The sequence below is a fragment of the Poecilia reticulata genome, linkage group LG12 (genome assembly GCF_000633615.1).
Source record: "Poecilia reticulata strain Guanapo linkage group LG12, Guppy_female_1.0+MT, whole genome shotgun sequence".
NCBI classification, from domain to species: domain Eukaryota; kingdom Metazoa; phylum Chordata; class Actinopteri; order Cyprinodontiformes; family Poeciliidae; genus Poecilia; species Poecilia reticulata.
This window is the reverse complement of record NC_024342.1, coordinates 23,212,559-23,224,296: the sequence shown is the minus strand read 5'-3', so window position 1 is coordinate 23,224,296 and position 11,738 is coordinate 23,212,559.

Genomic DNA, 11,738 nt, shown 5'->3' with positions numbered 1-11,738 from the left:
GTGAAGTACAATCATAGGATCTTGATTTTGGCAAAGCAACAATCATCTTCCGTTGTCACGTAAAGCAGAACACTCAAGTCTTAGTCTAATGAGCAAACTGGGAGCATAACAATTAATTTATCAGCCGCAAAAGACTGAAGCTGGAGTGACGCTGTGTTGACGGCTCAACAAGGCATTTTCTTTGTCTTTCTTTGCCTTGAAAGACAAAGAAAACAAACCGAAGGATTTTTACTCCGCTCGGCTTTTGTGAAAAATAAATCACAGAGAAAGGAAATATATTGGAGTGAAAACCTGTGGAAACGGGTTAATCCAGAGGCAAGGTCGGGTTGGCGCTGGAAGCAGAACGTAACGAGTCGCCAAGTTCAGCCTAATATCAGGCGAGCAATCAGAGCACAACTGTGGCAAGTCTCCCAGAACGCTAGCATGCCAAAAACAAAGGAACAACGGCATGAAAATTATGATCTGGTGCTGTCCAAAGGCAAATTCGTTTTTACTTTTACAGAACTTTGAAGTTAACAGGTGTGGGGGGAAAAAACAGCAATGTCCTCTTGAGATATTTTACGATTCATAAACACATAAATTATCAAATCAATCCAGTAAAGTTGGAAAAATTCAAATACACTTGCATACAAGTTAACTAGATAAGTCATCTAAAGAATCCCAGTTTCTTAGCAGGCATGTGGTGACAGTGGAGAGCAACACCTCACTTTTAACAGGAAGAAACATCCAGCTGGCACATGGACTGAGGCGTCTCATCTGGTTTCAGTCTCTTGGTAGGAAACACAGATGTTTCATCTCTCAATTTATGGACCCATGAACCAATGGCCAAGCAAATACCTCCCCAACACATGTATATCAAATATGCTACCCTGCATTTACTAGCATAATGTAATAAGTTCCCAGTTCAGACTGACAACAGTTTTGCAAAACAAATGAGCAAAACAAATTATATTGCAGCCTTCAGAACATGCTCAGTATGTTTTCTAATATTTAAATAAATGTCTACATTATGGTAACCTTGCATACATTAGCATTTGCTTGTTAAATCTTGTATCACAGGAATTCTGCAAATTGTTAGCACTGAATGGGATTTTCCATAGACATTAGCCTTAAGCTAGCTGTCTTAGCAACTTTAAACAAGAAGCTACATTCAATTTGTTTTGATATCTATAACATTAAGCTGTCTCATACAGTATGCTTGTGTAAACCTACATGTTTATTTAAACTATATTTATGTAGGACCTTTTCTTTGTGTGTTCACATTAATAGCCTGAACCAGAAAGTGTTTACATTTCATAAACTGTTCAGGAACACCAGAGAGAGCAGAATTACCACCATGTTACACTTAATTACATAACTTGGTAATTAGATTTATGTATTATTTTAGCAGCAGCGCTTCTGAGAATTACATTACTGAGACGCTAATTAGTACTGTTAGTAGTTAATTATTTCTTCGAAATGGTGAAGGGACTCTTCTAGAAGTAATGTGAGCAGCACTGTTCTGAAACAGTTGGAGTTTCTATGTCAACAATAGAAAAATGATTTGGAGAAACTATTCAGAAAAGCTGTTTTCCCCTGGAAAAAAGACCAAATGGTGTCAGGTGAATATTAAAAGCTCAATCTTTGGTTAAATGYGGTCAAGATGAATGTGTCTGAGTGACTTTGCAGGTAACATRCTCTCAGCATCATAATRATCAGCGCTGACATCTGGGTGATAAGGATGGACTAAATACAGAGACTGTAAAAATCCACTCCATTAGTTCAGAAAGCTGAGCATCACATTAGGCAACAGTCACCGCCTGCCTGAGAGGGATCAAGACATCATGGCAATGGTTCACAGAGCATTGCTCATTAAAACCACTAACATCACTTCTAATCAACGGCTGAAAGGTAGACRAAACACAAACATTATGTTAATCAAAATTTCTTAGCATTTTTGATTTATTTTTGTTAYGTCTTTTCCATAAACTAGGGCTGGATGATATGGCTGAAAAACAYATCACRATATAAGCATCTCAGATTAAAAATTAATAATTATTACTTAGTTTTTGAGTTTTAAATAAATACTGGTGGCGTCACCTTTCTACTTTTATCCAGTTTTCACTCCACGCTGTTGATTTTTAATCAGTTATGAGRGGCACGGTGACAAAACTTTAAACTGCTGCTGCACGAGTTACTCAACAGGTCGTTGCTAGGTAACCAAAGAATGAGYGAGTTGCTAGGTAACCAAAGAGTGAGTGAGTAGTTGATGCCACCAACCTTGCTTAGCTGGCCATGACAAGTTGAGCAGCTAAAGTCTTTCGCAATATGGACCCCTTGCAGCCTGATGCAAGATCCCGCCCCCGTCTCCCTGCTGGAGGACAAAAAGCTGCTMRMTAACAATGACTAGCATTGGTTTTAGCTCTTAAGTTTTTAGTATAACGCACTAAATTTCAAATGTACGGCCAATATATAAAAGAAAAAGGGATGCAGTGCTTTGCTACCAATTGTCAAGACTGCAACAGCCATATAACAAGGTCAGGAAAAAGTTTTAATGAAGAAAAAAAATGGTGATCTAAAAACCAACTCTGACAGATTATCAGTAGAGCAGGGGTTTAAAATAGCTATTCAACTACCGCTGTGTTAGCTTAGCTTACAGCAGCTGTAGCTAATCTACCACAGCGATCATATTAATAATCGTAAAATAAACATGAAGCCTAAAAACAAAAACCTGTACCAGACTGAATGTTCTGTTCTTTGTGTGGGAAGCGTTTGAGTGTTTTTGGTATTAAATCCTGAAACAAAGTGGCAGTGTTGTCAGTTGCTATGGAAACGAGTCTGTAGTCTGTGTGTACCATAGCCAATACAGAAAGCAAGAAAAGCGGTTTTGAGTTGTTACTTCAAGGTTTTTCTGCATTATTCTTTCCTTTTCCTGTGTTGTACTGCACTAAATTAATAATACCTACATATCCAGGTTCCATTTTGTTAACGAAATCGTCCCATATCGGCAGCGCGGCTACGAATGTCACGTAAAAGAATCATCTTTTAGCCTCCCAGCAYTGTGTGCAAGCGCAACATTTCTGGATGCAAACAATAAACTGCAGAGGGTCCTCTGCAGTTTGTTTGCAGTTTATCGTTGATAACGATATATCGTTATCAACAATAAACTGCAAACGATATAAACTGCAAACGATATATCGTTATCAATTTATTGTTCAGCCCTACCATAAACTGCTAATTATTGATTCCCTAAATTTCTTTCTCTGCTCAGGTAATCTGGCAATTCAACGATAATTTAGCCATTAAGCTTCAGTACAATTAGTTGGAGAGTGAAATCAGAAATGGATAAACACCAAGTTGTAGAATAGTTTTTTCGGYTGTTTTCTGAAAGTTTGTTTAGATGAGTAAACAGACGAGTATGGAATAAGATGATGTGTATGAATWGGAGAGCATAAAGTACACTTACATCCAAGGTTAGCAGAAGAAATTCAGGAAGAACGAAAAGATGCACAAAGATAAAAGTTTGAGATGCCAGAGCATTTSTATAGGCTGATATATCTGTATATAGGAGGGTTAAAGATGGAAAAAGATTGCAATAAAGGTTTAAACTATAAGTACTGATAGAGGTCACCAACGAAARTTCAAATCTAGATAGCTTGTTGTCTGAATATACCATCAGTTTTTCTGTTKTCTTTACCTATACAGGTTACAGAATAATGGAGCAGTTGTGGTTTTTGATCCAATTTTGGGTATTTGTTGATACCGTATATAATATCCTAAAAAGCTTCAGGATACTTAATGTGTTTCCTTTTCCATTCAAAGCAGCAGAGTGTATGTGAAAAGCCTTAATTAGCATTTTTAAATCCATGCTTTTAATGATATCCAATAACTTCCTTACTTAAGAGGCTCTTTTATTGACAGTCCCCTTGTTCAGAAAGAAAGGACCATTTTGTTTTGAAAAAAAAAAAAAAAAAAAGCTAAATGCCGAGGTTGGAGAACAAGACTTTACATCTGTTACTTTCCTCTGAACACAATCCACCCTTCCAGCCCAGTGTCTGGGTCCATTAACACATGTCATTACCACTGTGTGGACAGTGACCTTTACAGAAACACTCACACAGGAGAAATACCTCTGCAGACTCTCCAGACAAACACCAAAATCCACTTTAACGGTGCAAACGTATGACCTGAACCTTTTTGTTCGCTCAGAAACTGAACAGCTTTTTGTTTCAATCTCTGCGGTTAGCTTAAATGGTTGGTAATGCTAGTTTGGTCGGTTTGTGTATTTTTAATTAATGGGTGAGTTTTTACAATGGCGCATAATTTTAGTAATAAACAAGCCAAATTCACACACATAAAAAGTCACTTTGCTTTTCCTTTTCCTTCTTTTGGTACCCTAGCTTGCTTAAGCTAACTGCTAATTGCTAACCTATCAGACTTTGTTTACAGCTCACTTGAAGTTCCCTGTAGATAATTATAACTACATAAAAAGTACTTTAAGACTAGCTGGGGATTTTTTCAGTAGACAAAAACCAGCTAATCAGCACTTCAAAGTACATGTATTTGTATTTTTCTCATTTTACTAGCATTCCTATTGCTATCAGCATCCAGTTTCCAGCTTGACTGAAATGCAAGTGCAAGGCAGTTGGAAATAATTCAGGCCATATTTCCATCTGTCAAAGCATTTAAGTTATTAAAATGAAGCAGTATTATAAAGTCTACACCAGGGGTGACCAAAGGGTGGCCCGAGGGCCATTTACAGCCCTTGGTGTGCTTTTGTGCGGTCTCTGACTTTGGGCATTTTTACTCGAGATGAAAACACTGATTTCACTGTATCAAAGTGTCATATATTCAAAAAGTTTTCCAATGAAAAGGAATAAAAAAGTGATGGGTGTACTCACTTGTATTATCTGTATACTGCAGATTTAACTACGACTAATTTGACCAGCACGGTCGATACGACTGCTAATGCCGAGATCTGTTCCAAATGAGAAACTGAAATAAGGAATGGCAAAAAAATAATGCATTTTGCTCAGGTTTTTACATTTCCCTCATATTTATTTTTAATTTTAGAGTCTAGCTGGTACAGTTGAACTAAATGCTTTCCTTTCCTCCACCAAACCAGCACATATGGATCCTTTTCTAAACCCTGTCACTAAAGTTGAAGCGTTTCAGGTGAACAATCGTTTGTAGCAGTTAGTGAGTTGGATAGTTTCCATTACTGGAAGTGTTGCGCCAAAGAACAAGCAAGACATTTTTCTTACAACCCAGCATAAAGCTTCACATTCTGCTGTGTTCTCCCAAATATCTGAGCTGTCAAACAGACTCTGATTCGTGTTGATAACCCACTGATGTGTAACATCCGGAGTCGTTTCCCACAGACRGATGATTTTCTACCTTCTGGATATTGCTGACACTCGTTTCAGTTTGTCATTGGTCTTCCGTTTCTTTAAAGCTGCGCTGTCTTTGGGAGCGTTTCAAACTTTTTGCTCCTAATACCGTGCAGATCATGGGATTTAAACTGCAGGGATCCATCAGGTCAGAAAGGAGCAGTGCTGGAGGGACTGTGCTTTATTGGACCTGCTGCTAATAGGGGATGAACAATGTCTGATTCACATTACAGCCTACTTTACTTAAACAAATCCACAAACTGTTGCATTACAGGCATAGGTGTTCGTCCTAAAATAGGCAATGTTCACTCTGACAACCTTTCACTGTAATTACATCCATTTTTTCAAACAGCCCAGCAAAATACAGACCAAGATGGGTGTGGATTCTTCTTTCCAGAATTGCTCAGACATGATGGAGTGTGTCTATAAACACCAATTTAAACCTTGCCTTCAATTTGGACCAAGATTTTTGGTCTGAACCATTTTTAAAAATATCCTTTTATAGCTTTCACTGCACATTTATTTAAGCTACAGCCACCTTCCCATCATCTATGACTAGTTTCCACTCTGAAGAAAAAAGATTCAGCCATTTTTTACAATATTTTACAATAATCATGGTGTGTTTGGTATATTTCTCTTCCATCACACCTGGTACTAAACATCTGTTCCCAAAAACTTGAACTTTAGACGAATCCAACAATGGTTTTCTTCAAGTGACACTTCCAAAAGAAGCCTTATTTTTAGAGTGAAACTGTTGCTGAACAGTGTCAATCAGAGGTAGACAAAGTAGCATTAACATGGATACTTCCTGTTAGACCTTAGAACCATAAAGTTTAATAATAAAAGTTTAAATCCCTGCTGTTATTTGCACTATTCAAGTCGTGTTTCTTGGTCTTTTGATGCCATTTGTTCACCAAGTTCTTTAACAAACCTCAAAGGTCTTCATATRACAGCTATGTTTATACGGAAATCAATTAGATCCTTTTTGAAGTTACTGGTTACTGCAGATTCTAACGGTAACGATACAAAAGCGCCAGGAATATGAGCATCTTTGTATTTAATGTTATGACCCACATGCCGAATCAATCACAGGACAGAGAATAAAAAGGCATGTCTTACCGTTTCAAAAGAGGAATTGATGGAGGAAAAGGAGATCAGGTGACAGGATGAGGAGATGAGTTTCAGAAGAAGAGGCACTCAGAACAAATCTGATAGATCAGGGAAAACCAGGTGTTGATAGGACAGAGTTTCAGAGCAGGAAGGAGAGTTCTGACAGAGGGACTGGTGTGGAAACCAAACCAACCTTCAATCAGGAAAGGCTGACCATCAGGCGACGGCACGCCACCCAACAGCTCCTTAAATCTCCAGACACTTCTCCTGCAATCATCTCACTGATAAGGTCATTATAGACAGGTGTGTAATCTGCTGCAAGCCAGTTTGCCCTCCAACAGAGATCTTCTGTTCAAGAAGARAACTCACCCTTACAGAGAAAACTCATCCTTGCTTTGGATTGACTATTTGAGGCCATCTTAGCTTTTTAGCACTTGAACAACCAGGTGAATGTACAGAACTAATCAATAAATTACAAAAGTATGGGAAAGTCAATTTATTTGAATAACTCCATCACAAGGGAAACACATTAAAGACTGATGTTTTAATATGTTATCTTAATCATGATGGTTTTCTGCAAACAGGTCATGAAAACACAACAATAAAAAATAAAATATTACTGCAGATCAATAAAAAAGCTCTTGTTGGAAACCGAAATGTGGTTTTAAAGGGACCAGATACAGAATAATTTTATAGCAYAATCAAGTAACTGTTACCTCCAGTTGTTTGAAAAATGCTTCATATATGCATATATTTAGCACTGGGAAAATTGAGAGCACTGRACTGAATCCTATTGAAAACCTCCTGGTTTCTCCACCAAACATTGATTTCTGAACTCTTCCTGAGTTAAAGCATTAGTATTGTTGTTTCTAAATGAACATGAACTTGTTTTCTCTGCATTATTTGAGGTCTGAAGGCTCTAAATCTTCTCATTTTCTGCTAATAAATACAACATTTTTTCTTGCCATTTCAGAGACACGTCAGAAGTTCACAGTATAAAAAACAATGTTCATTTTACTCAAACATATACCTATAAAGAGTAAAATCAGAAAATGTGGTCTCTTAAAGTTGACTTAGTAATTTAACTCCTTGAAATTGGGTGTCTGTCCAATTTCAAGGACAGACACCTTTCTTGGTAATAGCCTGTTCTGTTTGAGGATGTTTCTAAAAATKTTCATTCAGGCATTCCGTGAAGAAGCTCTTACTCTTTCTGAAACTCCGCCCACAGGAAGTCATCACAATATYGCTCCTCTATTAACTCTTTAACACTTTTACCAGTGTTTCACTGAGCAATAGCTAAAGTGAAGTTCCACCTGGTGTTTGCTAATTTCTTCTGGCTAGTCTGAAGGAACTGTGTGGGRAACTTATGAGGAAAGCTCAGAAACTGCAGCTTGGTGGAGCTAAGCCCGTTTTGCACACTCTTACATCTTATAACACAATCAAGTAACTGTTACCTTCAGATGTTATGAAATGCTAAAATGCCTTGAAATTGGGTCTCTGTCCCTTTAAGAACTCCACCCTCAGGAAGTCATCACAACATGGCTCYTCTATTAACCCTTTACCAACGTTTTTACCAGGRTTTCACTGGGAAGTATCTCCTTTAACAAGCTCAGCYGATGCACAGTTCCACCAAGTGTTTGCTAATTGCTACTGGCTAGTCTGAAGGAGCCGCTCTGTGAGGCAGAACGTCGGAAACTTGAAAACTGCAGCTCTGAGGAGGGGCTCCATCCTCGAAGGCGGAGCTAGGTCCACTCAGGCGTTTTGGTTGCCATTTAGACTAATGGATCTCTCAAACTGCGATGGGAGAATAAAAAAAACACATGTTATGACATAAAATCATAACATGATGTAAAGCTTAAAATTGCCGCTTTAATGGGAAGTACATGTAATMCCTGCTAGCTGAAACTCATCTTGACATATTTTCCAATTTATTGAATGTAACCATCACAGGACATCAACGCTGAACTGATTCAAATGAATGTGGAAATCCGGACCTTCAGCAGCCGTCTTGTGTCTCGCTGAACAACACACCRGCTGACCCCATCAAACACACTTTGCCCTGCATCGCCGGCCTCCTCGCCTGCWTTTCATCACTTGTTGAAAGCAAGGCTGCGTGTGTTTGAACAGAAACAGAACTGCGCATTAACAGGAGCTGCAAATACTCTCCGTGTGGCGCGTGTTGTAGCTCATGCATGATGCATGATGCAATTCATCTTAAAGTGGTTGCTGTGCTTGTCTGCTAAAAAAAAGGAAAAGAATGGCATTTTAAAATAAACTGTAGCGCTCACTTCATTACTTCTGCACCATTGTGAAGTCTGGAGATTATTGAGGGATTTTGAGTCGGTGAATTTTAATTGCCTGCAACTGTAGAAGTCACCTCTTGAGCGCACTTCATCTCTGTCTGCTTTGAAAGCGTCCCTTTAGATCTCAGAGATGTGGCTGTAAAAAAAAAAATAATAAAAACAACCAACATTTTATCAGGCAAACACAAAGTGCCGCGAGGTGATAAACAACAYAGGGGTTAGACAGATGTTGTCCAGATGCCAGTGACGCTGGCTGTTTGTCTAGCACGGAGCAGTGTGTGATTTCATGCCGCACCGAGATCACACTCTGTGTGTGGGAGGAAGCACGAGTGGGTTTCTGATTATAACCAGAGGGAAGACAGCTTGCATAGATGATGCTCATTATTCTAAATATCCCTGTTTCTGTGCGAGCGCTTGGTGTGCGCTGCGGCTGTGAAATGCCAGTTAATTGTCAGCGCGGATGCTTTCGGTTAACACTCTGCCCACAGTTCAACTCTCCGCTGTCACCTAAGCTTGCACTGCCTCGTTGCATTTGCCCTAAATAACATCAGATTCATGGCTGCATGATGCTTTTTCCTTTTTTTAAATTTTTTTCTGGACTCCCTAAGCAGGAATGACATTGTTCCAGTTCCCTCATTAGCATAAACCCTGAATGCCTTCAGAAAATGTGCAGCACCGAGTTGATTTTCTGACCAGGCACTGAAAAGCAGAAAATTCCCAGCATGATTATGAATCGCTCCTGACATCTGTGAGAAGAAGCACACTCCAAGCTGCTGTTCAGTCATGTGACAGCTGACAAGATAAGAGAGCATTGATTTTCAGCCCTTTGGCATTACTTGAAAAGGAGAATCCTATATGCTGATAAAGCTGCACTCTGAATTTTTTATTTTCCTACAGGTGAAGACCATGTGAGCTTTCATATGGAAAACACATGAATAGAAAAGAGAAGAAGAAGAATATTGAATCTGCAGGCTGAGTACTGATTAATTGTACTGGTAAAGGTTGTTGATCTGCAGCCTTCAACTATTCAGGGTCGAATAATAACTTACGTCAATATAAAAAAACTAAAGCAAAGTCTGCTGTTTTTCATCTTGATATGGAAAAAAATGGTTGAGTCAAATCATATTACTGCATGTCGGTGTGTTTCACAGTGTGTGTATCCATTTAATTCACAATAACAAGTTTGCTCCTCAAAATATTACAATCATATATTTAGTTCTGCATGGAGTTTGCATGTTATGTTACGCAGCGCTCTCACTTCCACATTGGGTTGTTGCTAAGCGCTAAGTGCTAGCAGGATAACGTCCAATTTTCAAGTTCGGTCTTGAAAATTGGACCGAACTGCTCCGATTCAGAAAATTCCCCCACTGGGTATTTTCCAGTGGGGGAATTTGGGGGTATTTTACTGATGGATGACAATGTCCACATTTGTATCGTTTTTGGGGGGCCAATAAGCATCCTTAAAATAACTGACACAATGCCTGGAGTACGGCAGCTTTTCTCCTCCCAGAACTGCTGCTTGGCGGCGGTGAAGTGCGCGGCGGGTGTATTTATACAGGTGAGTGAACGGCGGGCGGCTGTGCTATAGTTGATGCTTAACGTAAGTGTAGCTTTACAGAGAAACCAGAAAATAAATTTCATATCATCCCGGTCTCAACAAGTAGGTGGCGGTACATAGATAGAACCAAGGTGTCAAATCCCATCACTAACATGGACACAAAAGCTATAAAAGCCTGGGCAAAGTGAGAGTCCATCATGTTTTAAGGTAAGATAAGGTAATTTTATTTATATAGCACATTTTTATGTAACTTTTCTGTATGATGGTGAATTTATGTGTTTTTAGTGTTCAGAAAATGATTTTAAAGTGTCATAAAATGAAAGTTTTACGGTAAGGATGACCCAGTGTTTCCTCTCCGGTCCCAGAGCCACCAGGAGACCCTCGTTCCCGTCGGCTTTGCCGGATCTCACTGAATCGATATTTCTCTTGTTTCGATGCATGACACTGCGCAGACCTGCAGCCGACAGCTTTTAGAGCAGATTCAATAACGTCGATATCAATGAGGCGCAGCTGTGGGGCCGCTTTTCATTCTCTCATTTACAGTTTTGATCAACCACGAGAAAAAAATAACAAAAGCCATTGTGTTTTTTCTCTCTCTGCCGAGGTTTATCGATTCGGCCTGGAGACGAAGACATGAAGGCTTTTTGTTCTGAGTCTCCCAAGGCTGTTACGTTTCACTTTTGAAGCTGAATCAAAGGATAAAACTGCTGGACGTGATTATGAGAAAACCTTGGTTTGGATCACGTCAAACAACTGTAAGGTTTCTTTTTAGAATTGCTGCAAATTTGCCCATTTACATACCATTTGCTTGGTGATGAAAACACAGCTTTCAGATGCCTTCACATAGTGGGACCGTTAAATAAGACAATTATTAATCATATCCTTGACTGAAGCCTTTGTGAAGAGAACTACTTGCTATCAGGGTTGCTTTTGGAGTATCTACTGTTCATTATTTAAATAGAAATTAGAACATTTATTTCACTCAATCTGCCACAGAACATTCGTAAATAAACAGAAAATGTGTGCATAATTGCATCTTTCAATGTGCAACATAACAATAGTGCTGCAAACTTAAGAAGTTTGAGGTAATTTATTTCAACTCACAGATTGTGGCAGTCTACATAATTACACACAGGCTCATGATCTCAAAGCTTAATTATTACTTTCCACTTACAGCAAACAAAAACATGGCATTTAAACTAGTAAATTACATCCAGACCAATAAAAACGTATATTTTCAAAACAGAAATGTATGTAAAAGCGTGTTTAGTACCTGCTTAAAGGCAAGCCTCATTGGAACCCAAAGCTTGATATTTAATTTGTCAATTTTTCTGTTGAATGTAATGAAGTTTCTACCCATTTTACTAAAAATAAAAAATAAAAAAACACAGCCAACGC